The following is a 9,898-nucleotide window of genomic DNA, read 5'->3' as shown; positions in this document are numbered from 1 at the left end:
GCCGCGGCCGGCCGGGAGCGGGCAGGGACGGGACGTGGGAAAATGACTACGCGTCACACGTGATGTCGCTCACTCACCTGGCGTTTTCTTGGTTGCGGCAGGCCTGGTATGGTGGGGGCAAGTGGGTTGGAGCACACTGCGCTTGTGTTCTCTCTACGCATTCTATTTGGCCGAGGATGGGCAGCGCTTGTCCATCTTGGCCTCGGGCGGAAGCTTTTCCTGTCTTCTGGTTAGTGTCCGCCTGTACCATACTGGGTGCCCACCGAGCAGCCACCCCAACTCAGGGCTGTATGGAAGGCCAGCGTACCCAGTTACCTTCTTCTCATGTCCGGGTCGGGCAAGGCCTCCTGGCCAGCTAGTGGGGCGTGCTTCAGGTTCCTGGGAAGGTTTATGAAGAAATGGACAACGTTTTGTTTTATTTGAAGAATGTCTGGCGTGGCCGCCCAGAGAAGGGGGCACTTGAACTCCCTTGGCGTATTATGTTTATCAAGTTAATACCAGATTTAGGAACGTGTCTAGATGATTCCTAAAAACCCCTTTGTAATGTGAAGTTTACCAAACCTCGTTTGAGGATGGAGAGTGCATCACTCAACCATTTTCATTAAGCTCTTGATAATCCAGGAACGACTTGGCACATTAGACACATTATTTTATTTGGTTACAACAGCATTGAGGAAGGAGCTGTTAATGTTTTCATTTTAAGGTGAAGCACAAGAAAAGAAAAATCATGTTCAAGGTTATGTTAAAGGCCGAGCCAGGGATTCCTGTGACTGATAATACAAAAGTAGGTCCTGTTTGAAAAAACACTTGATAAATGAAGGGGACCCATTAATATTTGTACAAATCAAAAATACTATCTTTTAATAATATACAATGCTTGGATGTTACTTTTGTTCCATGATTACTGTTTAAATTGTTTCTGTTAGGAAGCTTTGTTTCGCCAAGGATCATTTTTCTACATAAGAGTTTTAAATTTTTCATTAACTTGCATAAGTAGAAAACTGCAAGTCCCTTAAATTAGTGCGATTGATTATTTGATTAGTAGCTGTCCACATAAGATAGTGTCAAAGAATCCTGAGTGTGTGTGTGTGAGTGTGTGAGTGTGTATACACAGACATGAACTTCACCTGGGATTCTGTCCCAGGTTGATGGATTCCCCTGTCTTTCCTTCTTTATTTACTCACTTGTTTATCTTTTGTTATTTCCATGGTTGTTCTTGTGAGACGATAGAGGGACCCTGCCTGATTCTCTATTCAGTATGATAATCTTTTTGATTCATTGGGGATCTTCTTTAAGACTTCCTGTAGGAGTGGACAGATTTGACCTAAGTTTCTCTTTTTAGTGCTCCCAAGGATACACTTTGGGTCCTTTTTTCCTTTCCTTTTTTTTTTTTTTTTTAAGAATTTTATTGGTAGTCATTCTTATGAAACTGAAGAAATACGGGAATATTACAAAGAATCTAGAAATTCATAAAATAGGAGTGGCCCCAGGTTCATAGTTCTTAATTCCTTCTACTTCTGACCTGTGCTTTTGTTTCTGCCCTGAAGTTGTGATCTAGGTAGAGGAAAAAGATCCTGCCTTGCCTTAAGAGGAAAATACACATTTCTAAATATAGTACCTGCTCTGATGGCCCTCCTTCCTCATAGTCCTTTTTTATTCATTTCATAGGTAAGAAAGAATCTAACTCATGGAATTCAGTTTTCTGAAATAAGGTAGTTGATTGTTCCAGTAGCAAATGAAAGTAGGATTAAGAATTCAATACCTTCTACTCTACTTTATAATTCAAGCTAAACTGCCATAAAACAAAGTTGAACGTGCAGTCCAGGAGTTACAAATTCAAATTCCCCAGAAAGCAGGGGTATAAACATGGATATTGGGATGAATGAAATACATTAGGGAATAGTCAACCAGGGTTAAACCTGAGGTAAATGCCCACTGTAAAAGAGCTCAAAAAAAGTGTCAATCCTGGCTGGTTGATTTGGTAGATAGGCTGTGGATTTACTGCCTTGAATGTGGTCCATTCCCATAACTTTAATCTTTAGAAGACATCAGAGCATATTTCTTGGACCTGGGTCTCTAGGCAGTAGGATGTTTGGTACTGAAGTAAAAATTATTCTTTTGCTACCCAGTGTCCAAAGGTGCTTCCTTAGTAGAGTTAACAATATTGTAATACAACATTATAAATTGACTATACTTCAATTAAATTAATTTATGCAGAATAAATTTTAGAATGAATAATGAAAAGGCTCAATACTGTATTGTATACTTGAAAATTGCTAAGAGTAGATTTTAAAAGCCTTCTCTCTTTCACACACACAGAATAACTATGTGAAGTGATGGATGTGTTAACTAACTTACTGTGGTAACCATTTTGTAATATGTATGTATGTCAAGTACCACATTGTACACCTTTAAGCTTACACAATGTTGTCTGTTAATTATACCTCAGTAAAGCTGGAGGGAAAGTAGAGAAAAGGGTAGAGATCCAAGATCCAAAACAAACAAAACCAAAGAGAGAGAGATTATCGGTTATGTTAAAATTTTACCACTTTAGAAGCTTTCCCTCATCCCACAGAGCCAGATTCTAGTTACATATTTTAGGTTGGGCAAGCAGATTCTTTCCACCATCTCCCCCTTAGGCCTAAGATTTCAATCTCAAAGGAATGAGACAAGACTCGGGAATAGTTCAGGAGTTCTTCACAGCATTAGATGAATACATTTTATTACAAATCCAGTGGTGGTAGGTAGGCCAGTGGCAGTATCTGCTCTAGACTTTAATTCTATTCTTTGCTGTTATCTTGCTTTTTTTTGTTTTCCTAGCCTAATTCTCCAGGCTTCCCAAGATTCTGGATTTCCTAAGGTTTCCAAGATTCTTTAGATTCTGTGAGCAATATTTCCAATAAGTTTCTTTTTACTTAAATTTGGGTTGATTTTAATTGCTTGCAATGAAGGACTCTGTTAAGGGATTAGTTGTGCCTGCTGCCTCCATCTAAATTCATATGTTGAAGCACTAATCTCTAGTACCTCAGAATATGGCTATATTTGCAGATAAAGCCTTTAAAGAGGTAATTAAGTTGAAATGAGACTCTTAGAGTAGACTCTAATATTATCTAACTGGTGTCCTTGTAGGAAGAGGAAATTTGGATACACAAAGAGACTTGTGTATGTGCACAGAGAAAATACCACATGAAGACACAGCAAGAGAGTAGCTATCTGCAAGCCTCGGTGAGAGGCCTCAGAAGACCCTAAACCTGCTGACACCTTGATCTTGGACTTTTAGCTTCCAGAACTATAAGAATATAAATTTAGTTGCTTAAGCCAACAAGTTTGTGATATTTTGTTATCACAGAAAACTAATACACATCCTGACTGATAAAAGGACCAAACTAGGCTGTGGGTGTTGCTATTATAGTGAGCAGAGGCAAGATTACTGGTTTATCTAAATAAATTCTTGTTATTAAGACAAGAGTAATTTGGCCATGTAAGTTGCTGATCTATTTTGTGGGCTGAGGCAGTACATATTAGGAAGTATTTTTACTTAAATATTGAATGCTTCAAAATGCTTCTGACATGTAGGCAGCTTCCTTTAAGAGATTTTTTTTTCTCTCCAAAAATAATAAACTATTACAAAAGATTTGCCAATGTTTCAGTAGAGCATGTAAAATCTCTTTTAACTTGTCAGTTTGACTTTCAATTCTATAAACCTTCACTTCAGCCTACACTGACATAAAATTTTCTTAAATAGGTGACTTACATGGGCAACTTGCCTGTTTCTATTTGAACTATTTCTTGGTACCATTATGATAATAGTTATTATGGCATTTGTCAAGAAATCAAGATGTACAATTTCCAAATATTGTTTGCTTCATTGACTCTAAAACCATTTCCCATGATTCCCATCAGTCATGTCATTTCCCAAGAAATAGCTTTCTGATGGTTACCCATGTCCCTTTGAATTTAATACAAGGGATTCCACACTGTCCTCAGCTCAGTGTCTGCTCTTTATCTTCTGTTATTTCAGTTTATACTCCCCATTTTAGGCCAAATCTTCCTATTCCTCACCTGCACACCCCACCTAATACTTTCTGCTGTCCTAGAGCTTTTCATAAATACCGTGGTCGTCCCTTATCCATGGGGTAGGTAGATGTATATTCCAAGACCCCCAGTGGATGCCTGAATATACACTATGTTTGTGTATACACAATGTTTTTTCTATACAATACTAATGGACGGGTAGTTTATATAGTACGGGCATGCAGGACAAAGGGATGATTCACGTTCTGAGCGGGATGGCACAAGATTTCATCATGCTACTTAGGACAGCTACTCAGAATGGTGTGAAATTTAAAACTTAAAAATTGTTTATTTGTGGAATTTTCCCATTTAATATTTTGAGACCAAAGTGGACCATAGGTAACTGCAACCACAGAAAGCAAAAAGCCCTGGATGGGAGGAGGGGCACTGTAGTAATATGTATCTAACCCAAAACAAAAACTACCATCTGCCTTCCATTTAGGAACCATAAATAGAAACTTTGGTGAGTCATTTTTGATCCCTTCTTCAACCTCTAAATCCAGTCAAGTCCAATTGACTCTACCTCTTATATATCTTTCAAATTATGCCTCACTACTTTATTTCAGGGTCACATCTCTTGCTTGGCCAATTGCAAGAACCTCTTATTCTCAATTTCAAAATTTCTGCTTCATATTTATTCTTAAGAAATTAGTAGGCTGCTAGCTATTTTTAGTTAGCTGATCGTAAAACAAATGAACAAAGAAGAAACAGGCCATAATGGATGGATAAGACGTCATGTGACAAAGTGTTTTATAGACATTCCAAATAATGTTGGGCTATTACGTAAAATATAATCTTATTTTCTGTTAGAAGCATTACATTTAGGTTTTTGGTGAATTAAATGAATTTTTTTTTTTTGGTTATTACCCAGATAACGCCACAACTCCAGATGTCTGCTTCCTGAACATATTTCAGAATAACTGATGTAATTAATCAAACACCATGTCACCTTTGTAGTTTGATTTAGTGCCAGTTATCTCAGAATCTTAAAATCTTTGAAGTGATTTTTTCCTAGAAAGAGCTGTCAAGTTAAATGCTTAAATTTTCTGTTATGAAAGCTAATTTTTGACTTCTTTTCTATGAGACCGTGTTTAAAATATCAGATTTTAGAGTCAGAAATATGTGGGTTAAATCTCATCCCTTCCACTTCCATAGGTATCTTTAGGCAAATTGCTGAACACCTCTAAGCTTCAGTGTCTTTATCTATACAAAAGAAATACAAAAGAATGTTTGTAGTTCACAGGGCTATTGGAAGGATGAAATGATATAATGCATGTGAATCAGTAAGAGGACCCAGCACATAGTAAGCATGTAATTAGTTTATATTACTATAACTCCAGGTCATGGTGTAAAGAAGAATTCAGTGTTGACTCAATTTCTGAGGGAACTCACTCCAAGAAATGTTAAGAATGCAAAATCAGGAGATTGGGTGACTATATGTGGGAGCTGAGGGGGAAGAAGACAGAAACTAGGAGAGGACTTCCAGGTGTCAAGCACAGGCACATGATCACCGATGCTGCTGGGCAGGCAATGCATGGAGCGTGTGGGAGGGCAGGGAGTGACTATCCAGTTTTAGCTCTGTTGAACTTAGGGTGCTCGCAGGACATCCATTGGCATATGGAGAAATCCAATGGCAAATGGATATGTGACTTGTAAACTCAGGAGAGACTTTGGAACATATGGATGTCAATGGGAATGGACAACCTTGAGAGGGATTGTTCAGAGCAAAAAAAAAAAAAAAAGACTAGGCATGCAAGGGAACAACATTTAAAAGGTATAGAAAAAGCTCAGGAAGCAGAGTAGAAGCAGCTATGACAGGGCCGCTTAGGAAGAAGAACTTTCAAGGTAGGAGGCTGTCAGCAGGGTAGTTTTCACTCTGGAGTTGGCTTAATAATGTGGCTACTCATTCAGAATTAGGGTGACTCGTACTGGGCATCCAATTTAAGACAGGTTTGAAATTAGATATTTCAAATTGTCTTGGTCTGTGTTTCTTTTCTTACATTTATGGACAATGCTAATAACCTGCATTTTTGTGAGGTTGTGTGTGTGTGTGATTAGGATGCTCTATTTAGGGTATGGTTACTCTTGTTCCCTCTTTGGGGTATATTCTTCTCTCAGATCTCCACATGGCTAGCTTGTTTTCATCCTAGTGGTCTCATCTCAAATGCCATTTCCTCTGAATGGCTATCCCTGAGCATTGTATCTAAAGGGCCTCCATCCCCCACTCCCAGTTGATCTCTATCTCATCACTCTCTTCATTTCTTTAATAGCATTATCACAATCTGTAATTACTTTGTGATTTGGTTTCTTTATTTCTGAATTGGGTATCTCTTGCCTCAGCATGTAAGCTTCATGGGAGTAGGAATCCTGGCTCTCCTGTGTACTGCTCCACTGATAGCACCTAACACAACCTGTCTCTTAGAAGGAACTTAATAAATGTGTTAAGAAGTGAGTGACAGCCAAGGATTAAGGTGAGAGTTGAGAGTTCTTTCCCATTTGCTCTGTAAGAGTGTATTTAGTTTTGGTATTTATATTTTGGAGCTTAAATTAATAAAAGCATCTGTGCCAAGATGTTATGAGCATCCAGATCCACCTGAGGGCATTTTCCAGTAATAATGGGACTGTGCTATATGTCTGTAAATGCCAAGATTTCACAAGAACATGAAAAAGTTAATAGAGGAGACTTCTGAGGATGAACATCTTTATTTAGATTTACGGACACATTTGTAGCCCCCTTTCTCACAGTTTTCCTAATGATACGCCTGCTGCTTATTATGGAATGTGGGTTTGTAACGGTGTGTTGGGTTGTGGCAAATGGGGAATGGGCAATGTGGAGAGAAGGGTATAAATGTTGGTAAAATATTTACTTGTGCTCAGGGCTTGAAATGACATTTTGCCTTCTTCGATGGTGCATGTTTGCAACATAAAATCAGAAAAGATTCCAAAAATTCTGCAAGGGACATGTAAGTCTCTTCCTGTATTGGGTTATTCTGGGATTCTTGGAGGGGATAAGTGGTGTCACTAGCAATCATATTTTCTGCATTAAAGAGTAGGAAACAGTCTGACAAATTTATCATGTCCTTATGAGAACATAAAGACAGAATGTTTGAAATTGAAATAATTCTAAAAACATTCACAACATATAGGTGACGAAAATATGCCATCACGATATGCAAGATGATGTGAAACCATAGTAGATGAAAATGACTTCTCATCTAGAGAAGTCAGAGAGAGGAGCTTAAAGGTGCTGTTTGAACTCTAAATACAGGAATTTACCAACCAGAGTGAAGATAATGGATATCACAGGCAGAGAAAAGAGCACATGCAAATATATGAATGTGTGAAAGTACATGACATTTGGGGAAGATGTGGCAAGACAGTGACAAGTAATGAAGCTAAAAACATATTAGGATCATATTTTAAAGGACCTTATATATCATTTTAAATGACTCAGGCTTTCAGCTAAAATTATTAGTGAGCCATCCAAGGCTTTTATAAAAATATATGATCTCAGATATATATTTTAACTGAGATAAATCTGACAAGAGATACATTAGAAAAAGGAGAGACTAGACATAGAGATCAATTACTAGGCTACTGCAGCAGTCTTAGAGAGAAATGATGACAACGTGTACAAAGATAGTGATGATGGAGAGAGGAAGTAAATTGAGTTATTTAGGCGGCATAAACAATAAGGATAAATCTGTATCAGTTACAAGCGGTGAGGAGAGGTGGGAATTGAGGATGGTTTCATGTTTTCTATCTTGGGTAACTGGGTTGAAGATATAGAAGAAAGCCAAATTGAGGGCAAGGAGAAAGACAGATACTTGGTTTTGGTTAGGCTGAGCTGACTTTCTAGGTAATAACTGATAGGCAGTTGGAAATACAGAACAACTTTATTGTGGTATGGTTTCTGTACAGCAAACTACACATATTTCAGATGTACAATTTGATGAATTTTGATTGATACATACACCTATGAAACTGTCACCACAATCAAGGTACATAACGTTTCCATCAGTCCCCAAGAGGTACAAATTTGAAACTCCCAATTTATCCCTTCCCACCCCCTCAGATATGGGTTTAGGAAGAGAGATGAGGACTGCAAATAATGATTTGAGATTCAGTATAGATGAATATATTCAATAACATAGACAGCACTTGGAACCAGGGGAGTAGTTGAGATCACCCAGCGTGAGTGAATAAAGTGAGATGGTAAAAGGACGGAGGTAAGACCTCTAAGTAACAGTAACATCAAGGAATGAAATGTAGTGGTCCGTGGTAATAAAGACGTATGTCCACAAACTAACTGATACTCTTTAAGAAAAAGAGCCTAATTCCTCTCTTCAGTGCTTGGATGAACTTAGTGGCTTACTTCCAACGATGCACAGGTTCAGAGATGAGGGCATAAAAGGTACTGCATCTTTTCTGTCTGTCTCCCCGTCTGTCTGTCTCCCTTTGCTTGGTCTGGGGGAAGTTATCTTCCATGCTGTGAAGACCCTCAGGCAGCCTGTGGTGAGACCCCTATAGTGAATGGAGCTGCTAGCCAACTGCCAGTGAGGAACATATGTAAAAAGTGAGGAACTGAGAGTTTCTGCCAACAGCAGTGTGAGTGACCCTTCAGGGAAATGGACCCTCCAGCCCCATACAAGCCTTGTAGCCCCAGTCAATACGTTGACTGCAACCTCATCAGAGACCCTGAGCCAGCATGTCCCAGCCTCCTTGCCCCAAGCTGCTCCTGAATTCCTGACAAACAGATACTTTGAGATATTTATGTTTGTTGTTGTTTCGATGCACTAAGTTTTAGGGTAATTTGTTACATGGTGATACATAATTTATACAAAGACATTGAAGAACAAAGGACAAGGAGTTAATCAGGTAGAAGGGAAACAAGGAGAAAGAGTAGCGTTGATAAAGTTTTTAGGAGGAGTCGTGCCAAATGTTACAGGTAAGCACTTTTGACCCTGTAATCCTTCCTCTTATCAGTCATTGTCTTCCCTTATTTTACCTACGTGTGCCTTGAGTCTTTGCTCTTCTCCACATGCTGCTTTTTTTTTCCTGAAAAAATCTTATTCTCTTTCGTGGCTTTATTTAATAATTGCATGTAGGTCAAAAATGATGACATGCAGAATCCTTGGTTTGGTTTCTGAAAGTAGTAGCTTGAACTAAATCTGCACCATGTGCCAGAGAGCCTTAATGTGCACAAACCTTATGATCTAATTCAAATGGCAGCTACTCAGGAAAGCCTTCTCAAATAGAGTTATTTTCTTTTCTATGGTCCCACATGATTTTTGTTTTATCTCCATTCTAGATATTATAAACTATCTGTTTACCTCATTATCTCCTTCCCCAGACTGATTTTCTCCAGGGTAGGGCCCTTGTCATAGCCATATCTGCTTCTCTCCTTGGTACAGTAACTGACATTAAGACATTCAATATATATTCACTGAGTGAATAAATGAATGTTGAGCAACTGTTCCCATTTGTATTAGTTCTCAATGGCAGCATAATGAGTTACCCCCAAATTCAGTGGCTTAACCCAGTAAACATCTATCATCTCACGCTTTGTCAGAAATCTGAGCTTGGCTTACTGGGTCCTCAGGATGCAATCAAGGGGTGGCCAGGGCTGTGATCTTAGCTGAAGGCTCAAATAGGGAAAGATCTACCTGCTCACTCAAGTGGTTCATATCCTTCTAGGCTGTTTAACTGAGTACCTGAGTTTCTCACATAGACTGTGGGCTGGAGACACCCCTCAGATCCTTAAAAGGTGGGTCTCTCCATTGGACAGTCACGACATGAAAGCTGGCATTGATCAGAGTGAGCA

The sequence above is a fragment of the Vicugna pacos genome, chromosome 5 (genome assembly GCF_048564905.1).
Source record: "Vicugna pacos chromosome 5, VicPac4, whole genome shotgun sequence".
In the NCBI taxonomy this organism is placed as follows: domain Eukaryota; kingdom Metazoa; phylum Chordata; class Mammalia; order Artiodactyla; family Camelidae; genus Vicugna; species Vicugna pacos.
Note: the sequence above shows the minus strand (reverse complement) of the source record.